Below are 10933 nucleotides of genomic sequence, written 5' to 3'. Positions count from 1 at the left end.
CTATAACGAAGATATGAAGAAGTCAGAAAACTAGCATAAAACCACCACAAGGATTGCGTAAAACAACACCAAAACCTTTACATGACCTAGTTGAAACTAAAATACCAACAACTTTAAATGTATACCATGCACCAAAATGCTTTCGAGTTTAGAAGACGATTAAATAAATCAAATTACTAAAAAAATTAATTTTACAACAAAGTATGTGTAAAATGAAAATAAAGTCACTAATATAAACATATGTGTATATATATGTATAGAAACACATATTTTTTTCATTACTAAGGGGCACGTACCTGGCTTTCACTGTTCTTCTTGTCTAAAGATCTGAAATGTAAAAGTTGCTTGTTTTTGGTCATCCCAAAATTCTATATATCCTAACCTAAATTAATTGAAATTGGGAGGAGTCAAGTTTGACCGGTCAGCATAAATTATAGTCCTGACCGGTCAGACTCGTTTGACCGCCAAATAAAATAGCTGCCTTTTCGGTCAACTTAAGTGACCCTTCATTAGACAGTTATTTGGCTGGTCAATAATGTTCAATAATCAAAAGTAAATAACTTGAAACCTCCCTTTTAATTAATGAATTTTATCCCCACTACAGGGCGGGTGGGTTTTGGGCGATCTTTAAATCCCTCTTAATGAAGAATAAAAATATCTGAAAGTAGATTTATTGATCAGTAATTTCAATAATAAATTTAAAATGTAATTTTAGACTCTAGTTAGATGATCACTAGTAAAATCCTGGTAGTCCCCCTTCGGATTGACACTTGTAGTCCCAAACCAGCCAGGGGCACGTACCTGGCTTTCACTGTTCTTCTTGTCTAAAGATCTGAAATGTAAAAGTTGCTTGTTTTTGGTCATCCCAAAATTCTATATATCCTAACCTAAATTAATTGAAATTGGGAGGAGTCAAGTTTGACCGGTCAGCATAAATTATAGTCCTGACCGGTCAGACTCGTTTGACCGCCAAATAAAATAGCTGCCTTTTCGGTCAACTTAAGTGACCCTTCATTAGACAGTTATTTGGCTGGTCAATAATGTTCAATAATCAAAAGTAAATAACTTGAAACCTCCCTTTTAATTAATGAATTTTATCCCCACTACCGAAACAATGGGGCCCAGGCTTTGTACTAAAAAATAAGTTAGGAAAAGAAGAGATGACCAAAAACTAGCTCCCACCCTGGGGTTTAGTATTCATGTTTGAATTAAGTGCTCAAAGCTTTCGTTATGTATGTTGGGTTTGACATAGCAGGTCTGCTATGACCGCCAGAATATAAGTTAGAAGTGAATGGACAGTGTTCAGGAACTATTTTTCAAACCAAACTTATTACTTCAAATAATATGGCTATGATAATCATGGATGCCCTGGAATCCTCCTTACATCTCCGTTTGGCAATCAATAAACAACTGCGTTGTTATTAAATTGAATTCAAACAATGGAGTTCGAAAGTAACATTGCACAATGAAATATTATAAGCTATACCCATGACTTCCAAGGTTTGTACTTGTAGTCTTGTTTCCAATAAATTTCTGAAAAACATAACCCCATAAGTTTTACAAGAGTTGTAAAATTAAAGCTTTTGTCATTGTCCTCTGTTCCTGCCAATGATAGATTCATTTCAGGTGCGAATCTTAAGTACAAATCAACGAATGCTTTGTTCTGCTCTAATGTTAGAGTATGTATGTACATATGTAAGTATGTGACGGTTAGCTCTTTACAATCTAAGCATAGAAGAATTGTCCTAAAGAGTTCAGACTTTAATTGATGAGTTCTGTAACAGTTAAGTATGGTTTAGAAAGCGTAGCTACTCTATAAACATTACCACAAATTTTGTACGACCATTAAAAAAGATTATTTTTTCTTTTGGCAACATTTTCCTTAGGTACGATATATTTATTCTATATAAATAATTTTTAGCATATGCTTCCATGGACCAGGTACAAAATTATAATTTAAGCATCTCAATAAACAAGACCTAAAAATGTAAGTATGTTCTTAAACAATATCCTGTGTTTAAGTAAATTTTCAACCTGTTTTCATACATACAATTTTTTCTTTATACTTAGGTTCAATTTTGGAGCTTCACTTTTGAGGAAGTTATCATCCTTGTTTCCATGTATAAATAATATACAATATGCTATTTTAAATTATTGAGTTTTAACTTTTAAGGAAACATTCCATAGGTCCTGGGATGGTTTAAGGCTATCCTATTTGAATATCTAAGCCATATAATAAATTTTTAATACCAGAATGGTATACCAAGTAGAAAACACTCCGGCATATTTTAATGAAAGACAGGTTCAATGGAAATTAAGGTACAATTGAAGTGTCCTATCTGTTTCACCATGTGTGAAAAATTCATATTACAAACATAAAAATTCGTGAATGGAGACTGGGGTTGGATGGGGGGATTGTTATTTTAGCCAACTACAAATTCCACTTTACACATGATAATCTAGTGTAAAATCCAGTAATAATTAAACTATTAGTATTGAATGATGGTGTAGAAGAGGAATAAGGCAATAATTTCGTAAAGTAGGTATTTATTAATATGTTTTATAAAGATATACTTCTATAATAAGCTTCGTATTAAGCAATTACCTCGACTTATTGTTAATATGGGATAGTAAAATTTCACGGTTTGAAAGTTTTAGTTTTCAGAGATTTTCTGCAGCCTAAAAAACCACAGAAGCAAGACTTTTCCATGTCATATTCTTGGGGTAGGAATATGAAACAAATTATTTTGCACACTAGACCTAATACTATTATAATACTGCACATTCCTCTTTTAGTGTAAACTATATTTAAAGAGATAGTTAAGTACATTTAACAAGTTTGATTGTGAGCATAAGTAAATAGATATATCCAAATATATGATTTTCAAGTCTTAATATTTTGAAAACCACTTTGTAGAAAATTGAAATTCTTTCAAATATATGTCCTATAGACGTAGTTAAACTATTGAACAGGATAAAAAAAAATAAAAAATATGCATTTCACTAAATTCATGTTTAAATGCACTTTATGCAACAACCCCTTTGGTTTCAAAACAAAATTCAAATATCACATTTCTCAAAGATGTACGGAAGTTCCTAATTCTGCAGATATATTTATAAAAGATTAATAAGAATCTTAGGTACTTAATATATCTAGTAAGTTTGGCATTATCTATAGTATGGAAATAGACAGATAATTAATTATACCAAATGAAATGAAAAAAAAAAATCATTTCGGTTTGTTAGAAGTTTAAAAACCTGATACCTCCTCAAAAATTGGGATGTATTTTCAGTGATTAAACTAATGGTCCTATCATGGTATTACCTCTTTTTTTATTTGTTGGTATCGATATATCTCATTATAAACATGTGACTTTAAATTAATTTATAACTCCATAATTTTTGTTACAATGTTTAAGACTTGTTCTGAATATCATGAAAAATGTCTTTCAGGCCAATACATAAGTTCGCATTATATGGACTTAAAAATTACATATAACATAATATAAAACTTTACCATTATAGAATTGATTCATTTGGAAGTAAATCTGTAATGCCATGCAAAGTTTAGTTTATTCAAAAGCGACAATACTTCAAGCAAAATGAATTAGTCTTAATAGATAGGTAAAGGTTTACGTAAATGTTTATGAATATCTAATCTAAAGGAATATTGATAACAATGGAGTTTTTTCTTTTCTAAGTTTTAAAGAAAACTGTCTGAAATAAAGATGTTTAATGTTCATTTCGTAGTGTAAATATATAATTTAAAGCAATTTAATTTACATAAGCTTTAGATTCTCTCTTGAATTTAGACTAATTAAGGTTTGAATATATTATATGAGAATATATATTAAACTATTTGCAAATTTTTGGAGCAAATCTTTTCAAATATTGACAATTACCGAATATAGTATAAAAGAATTGGCCTCCTTCTGTTACAAATGACAGGAAAGTCCAAACTCAAAACTATTCTTGTCTGAGATGTGTTTTAATCTGTTATGGCAAATGCATGACAGCTTAATAGTGTTAATGTCAATAAACAGGCAAAACAAAAACAGTATGCATATTTTGGTCAAAGCACGTCCAAGCTTTTTTTTGTTTTGTTTAGAGGGGTAAAATAAGTGGTTTTAAATGTATAGGGGGATAATCTAGTGTATTTTAAAAAAATTATAAGGGGTTAAAATGAGGGTTTCAAGGTTTGGTTGGGGTAAACAAACAAGATATTTCGCTAAATAGACAATATTGAATACAATTAACTGCTTTTCTGTTTAAGTATTACACAAATGTGGAACAAAAGGTAAGTTTTAATTCACTAAGGATTCATATTCTGTTGAAAAGAAAGAGAAATTTTCCCCAATATTTGGAGTGAATCTATTGTACCCATTCAACTTTGTACGCAATTAAAATCCAAATGTTGAACATTTGCGGTATTCATCTAATTCGATGTTGCATTTTGAATACCTATTTAGTTTTGATTTATGTTGGTATACAATATATATCAGGAGTGACCAGGCACTAGATATTTGTATTAGTTACTTTAACTATTAGATATAATATTTCGTTATTTTGACTTTGATACAATGGCGAATTCAGTAGGATTTCTTTCTATGCACAGTGGGACAAAGACAGGAAAAGGTAAAAAATTTGCTGGTCGACTTGGGCAATAAATTTTATTACTACAGATATAATATAGCTGCTAGTAGTTATTCTTTGAACCCCGCACCCCCCAGGGAGGTTTAAGTCTTTTAATTAAATGTACTAAAAATCGAAACATATGCTTTAAATTTAAAGAATACTTTTCAATGATTTCTAACTAACAATATATTACAAAAGACATTAATATTGAATCAAGTATAAATTCTATTTATATATAATACTCAGTTCTTGCTTCTTTTCTATCACATAAAAGTGTAGAGGGGCTACGAAAATCTCTGTATGTGTCTATGTATGTTTTTGACCTTCAAAAGCCTAAACTTATGAAACACAAAATATTTCAATAATATTTTTTTTGATTTGCCCTACAGTGCTATGTATTGAATTTCGGAGATATAATACTGTGAAAGTAAAAGGATTCACTATCACTAGACATGAGAAAAAACAATAAGTGAGGTATAATCAGGTAAGAGGGGGTCTGAAGCAGTTTTATGATAAAACTTAATTAATATTAAGATCTACATTCGTGCAAATAGTAAGCATATGTTTAACTCTACCTTACAAATTACCCCAAATCGTAAGATTCTAACTTTAAAAAGTTGTATTCATAAACTACTTTTTTTTAATATAATTCGAAATGTCCGTCCTTATCCCTTTCCATAAGCAACGTGATGGGGTAAACATTACTTTCTTGATTCCTCTTAAGGATAGAAAAATGTTGTTCACAATATCTAGAAGACACTGTGGGCTAGAATTGAATCAAGACAAAAGTAAGTGCCGAGCCCTGGGACCTATGTATGGTGAAAATAGACATAAAACCATGATGATTCCAGGTAAAACCAAAATATTTCAGCGGGGTCTTTTTGTTTTATTTCAATTTTAAGTTCTGAAAAAAAAATGAAAAAAATATGAAAATCTTTAATAAAAAACAAACAAAAACTGTTTTTCAAAATTTTTTTTCACTGAAAGATACAAACAACTTATATACATACTATAAGCTTTAAAAAAATCAAAATTTTCAAATTTAGGACTGCCTTTCCAAGGTTAGAAGAAAAATCCTAACAACGAATTCTAACATATTTCTGATCAACATAGCAATAAAACGTCTTTTGCTAAATCTTTAACATCAAAATTAGATAGCACTTACTAAAGACTTTTTTTCATTTAAACTTATACTTTTTACATTATTTAACTTTTAAGATTGTGTTTTTTTAAAAGAAAGGTTGCGTGATTTTTTTTCTCATAATTAATTTATCTTAATATGCTGCATTATAAGTGACTGACATTGTAGGCTGTGATGGCTTAGAAAACTCAATACCAGTTTTGTTAGCCCAGGCCATCGGCCCCTCGGGGCCTACAAAACTAGTTTTAATCTTTTTATTTTACTATCTGCTAAAAGCTGTCTATAATCCCATACAATAAATAACTATTAAACATACCAATTAAAGTGAAACAGGGATCTTAAGGGATAAGACAAAGGATGATAAATTGATTACTCCTTCTGTAGATTAATATTATTGGTTAAAAAGTTTGGACTTTGCATGTTTGAACCATCAAATCATTAATCAATTCATAAATTATTAATAAAACATACCAAGACTAATAGTATAAACCAAACAATCAAGATGAAAAATAAAGTTCCCAAAGTTTTTGAACCAATGAATGAGAAAATATTTATAAAGAACTTTGGGTACCAGCAAATTTTACATTCCAATGTCCCCTTGATCCATATTAAATCTACCATTTCATAAATTGAAGAATTTATTTATCAGTATAATTTAATTGTAAACAACAAAACAACAGGGAAGAAGGGGACATAAGAACTGTAAAGATTCTTAGAAATAGGAAAAGTTTTCTTTTGTGTGGACACTGCTAGTTTGAACCATCCAATTAAGATTTAATAAAAGACCAGTTAACTAATTAGATAACGTGTCTATTAAAACTTTTGGTACCAGTATAATTTATAGTCACATGCCATACTCGGCGAGGGTGAGGTAATAAAGAGTAGCTCACTTGTGACAGCGGGTCAAGGTATAATATACTTGAGCGTGGAGCTTAACAGTCCTAGTGGCTAAACAAAAGTGTTTCATCCTTCTTCATTACTACTTAGGTCCAAACACTAGGAAACAATGGCTACACAAACAAATAAACAGTCACATTTTTCCTCCCTTCTTGCCGATTTGCATGTATTTATCATGTATAAAATCAATTATTTATCATACATTGGAGGTAGGGGGTTTGGACGGTTTATAACACTAGTCTAAAAAGTTCTATAATAATAATTTATTATTCGTTGGCTTATATTTTAGTAAAAATATTTTGTTTTGTTTATTCTAGGTTTTTTAAAAATGAAACTTATATGGAATGTGTCCCAGAAATAGAGAGGACAATTGACTTTTTAATAAACTAGTCTCTAAACTTTATAAAGACATTTCTTATTCTTTGACTTAACAACTATAGGTACTTTTGAATAGTTTTGTTTTTGTCTGTTTTCAGGGGAAATTTAATTTGTATAGCAGCTATTCAAGACAGACGGCTGCATTTTTTGTGAAGATTCCCTAAACAATTTACTTTGTATATCAGTCAAGGTCTATAAATATTAAAATTATAAAATACGCAAGAAAGGTTTCAGGATTTAAAGAAATTCTTTTTAAAACTGCTTGTCCATATTCCCATCTCATCCATGTTATTGATGTTGTCATCCTTGTTTCTTTCTTTCAGAGATCTTAAGGGATAAGACAAAGGACAATAAAGTGATACATGTAGATTTCCACAAATTATGACAAGGAAACTAACCATTTCTTATGTAAAATTATTGTTTGATTATATGTTTGTAAAATATTAGTTTGAAACCATTCCATTAATTTTAGTAAAAGTACACAATTTTTTTGAGCTAACGTGAGTACTGGTGTGATTTACATCCCAATGTCCCCTCCCTCTTATAATTAGCAAAATAAATTTTAAAACGGCATTCTGCTTTTCAAAACAGGATATTTAAATAATTTGTATGATAGAACAAAATATCCTAAAACTCTAGACAAAAAGTAACAGGATGTCTTTCTGTCTATATATAAGTGTATGTTTAACGAAGGAGGGAGGGAGTGAACTGGACATAGAATTGTAAATCATATCCAAAGTTTTATAAACACATTTTCTCATCCTTTTGATAATTTATGAATTGATTAATGATTTGATGGTTCAAACATGCAAAGTCCAAACTTTTTAACCAATAATATTAATCTACAGAAGGAGTAATCAATTTATCATCCTTTGTCTTATCCCTTAAGATCCCTGTTTCACTTTAATTGGTATGTTTAATAGTTATTTATTGTATGGGATTATAGACAGCTTTTAGCAGATAGTAAAATAAAAAGATTAAAACTAGTTTTGTAGGCCCCGAGGGGCCGATGGCCTGGGCTAACAAAACTGGTATTGAGTTTTCTAAGCCATCACAGCCTACAATGTCAGTCACTTATAATGCAGCATATTAAGATAAATTAATTATGAGAAAAAAAATCACGCAACCTTTCTTTTAAAAAAACACAATCTTAAAAGTTAAATAATGTAAAAAGTATAAGTTTAAATGAAAAAAAGTCTTTAGTAAGTGCTATCTAATTTTGATGTTAAAGATTTAGCAAAAGACGTTTTATTGCTATGTTGATCAGAAATATGTTAGAATTCGTTGTTAGGATTTTTCTTCTAACCTTGGAAAGGCAGTCCTAAATTTGAAAATTTTGATTTTTTTAAAGCTTATAGTATGTATATAAGTTGTTTGTATCTTTCAGTGAAAAAAAATTTTGAAAAACAGTTTTTGTTTGTTTTTTATTAAAGATTTTCATATTTTTTTCATTTTTTTTTCAGAACTTAAAATTGAAATAAAACAAAAAGACCCCGCTGAAATATTTTGGTTTTACCTGGAATCATCATGGTTTTATGTCTATTTTCACCATACATAGGTCCCAGGGCTCGGCACTTACTTTTGTCTTGATTCAATTCTAGCCCACAGTGAAGAATATTTTGGTTTAAAATATCGAAATCTGTCAGCTTGCTTATTTTGTTTTACTCTTAAAACTCAACTTACATATCTTAAATGTTTAAGTGCAATTTGTGGACACTAGAATCAAAATCATAAATTCTGTCATTAAAAGGATTTTTTTCTATGGGTGAAAGGACAAGCAGCCTTAATTATTTTTTCACATCTTGCCTATGTCTATTGAATAAATTTTCCAGACATTCGATGGAATTTAGTAGCTTAAGATCAACAAAGGTAGCTTTTTTAATTTTGGCATTTCTATTATTTGACAAAATAAATAAAGATTTAACTTTTAACTAGACAGAGATAGAACTTAGTTCCAAGTTGTTCTAATAGTTGTTGTTCATTGCAATACAAAATTTGCATGGGAAATTATTTCAGATAATTCCTGATTTAATAGCATACCTACCAATTTGTTGTTTTGTTTTCTTGACATATTTTTGTGTCAGCTACTTAGGGGTATTATTACCCTGAATTATGTTACATACTTAATGGGAATATAAAGGAAAATTACCCGCAGTCCTAATTGTGACTCAACTTCCTAACCAATAGATGTACGTCCATTAACTGGTCAGTATCCAAGTCAGACAAATAAAAGGTATCCTCTAAATAAGTATTTGTATCAATCTTTGGTAAATGTTGAGAAATGATACTTATCCCTAATATCAATATTTCCTTGCCTGAGATGCAAGGTTTTTCCAATTGCTTGATTCTAAATTAGAAATCTTATTTGTAAATAAAATAAGTTTCAATTTTCCTGTGATTATAATGGTAAGTAAGAAGGATCTGATCCTGAGAATGGTTTAGCATTAAACCCCTCATGAATATTAGGTATCCACCAATTTCCATAATAACTTAAGGCAACCAATAGTGAAAATAAACCATAGGAGCGATTTTGTTAAACATTTATCTTAAATCTTTTTCAAAAGTTAAAAGCTTCGTATGTTTTGTTTGATTGATATCAGATAATTCACCAAAACATGGAATAACTACTAAAAGGAGGGTGCTAATAAAAAAAATGAATAGAGGGGGGGGGGGGGTTGGAATTCTTAATATGGTTCTTTTACTCAATAAATTACTGAAAATTTTGTCATCAAACATACAATAGTTTGCTAATTTGATTAATGGGGGATTTAATTCAAAATCTAACAACTTTTAAGCTGTAAATAGCTCACAATGTTAAGATCTAAATTCTAAATCTATAAGGTGTAAATAGTTTCTTAATGGCCTTAAATATCTACAATTGCAGTTGCTCTATTATTGGATAGATGTGAGTGTCTGACGGTATGAAAGAAACAATATAAAAAGGAGTTTACAGTTGTCCTTTAAAGAAGATATTTGCAGGTTTCTTTTTATTAGATCAATTTAACACTTGATAAGGCATGGATTTAAGAATTATCTTATAGCAGCTTATTTAAGCTGTGTTGGAACACATTTTCCGTAGGTATCATGATTCTTAGAAAATTCTTGCTATGAGTGTTTGAATCTAACAGCATTTTCTATATTTGGAGAAAAACATTCATAAATATTTTGAAAATATTCCTATAGGCTATAGGATTGTGTGACTTTATAATAAGAATAATGCAGACTTGAAATGCAATGTATTTAATATTTGTCTTAATAACTTGTGTTTCTATTACACATTATCCGACATAAATTAATCACCCAATGTTAACAATCAATGAACCACCTACCTAATCATGACTACAGTTTTAACCCACTCAAGGCCAACCCCCACTTACAAACAACAACAACAAAAAAAAAAAACTTTTTGATAACTTCCTCTCCATTAATACTAATTTGCTTCAAACCCCAAACCTTCCCTTTTTTCCTTTTTGTGATTGTTGTTTATGTGTAAAAGACAAGAGTCCTGGAGTACAATTTTGGGTTGTCCTAATATTAGTGTAGGATCACACCTTAATTCTTTTAGTTCCTCACCAAAACGACCAAGTCAAACATACCATTCACATTAGTGGTATTGATCCTCATGATCGAAATCCAGTCAGTATGTTGATGAAGTGGAGCTTCATACTTGGAATAGTCTCCTTCGGACATCCTCCAGATCTTGTCAAATCTGAACAAGAAAATTTCACATTAGTATAAATAATGTAAATTTTTCGTTCCAATAAAATGGAAAAAATTAAAGCCAGAATGGGGGTGGGGGCGGGGGGGTTATGAAAGGGGAAGGAGACGGGGTGAAGAAAAGGGGGGTTGAATTCCTCCCAGGTGATAGAGGCAGGGATAAGA

This window comes from Acartia tonsa, chromosome 1 (genome assembly GCF_053477335.1).
Source record: "Acartia tonsa isolate MP-2025a chromosome 1, ASM5347733v1, whole genome shotgun sequence".
Lineage (NCBI taxonomy): Eukaryota > Metazoa > Arthropoda > Copepoda > Calanoida > Acartiidae > Acartia > Acartia tonsa.
This window is presented reverse-complemented; position numbering follows the sequence as displayed.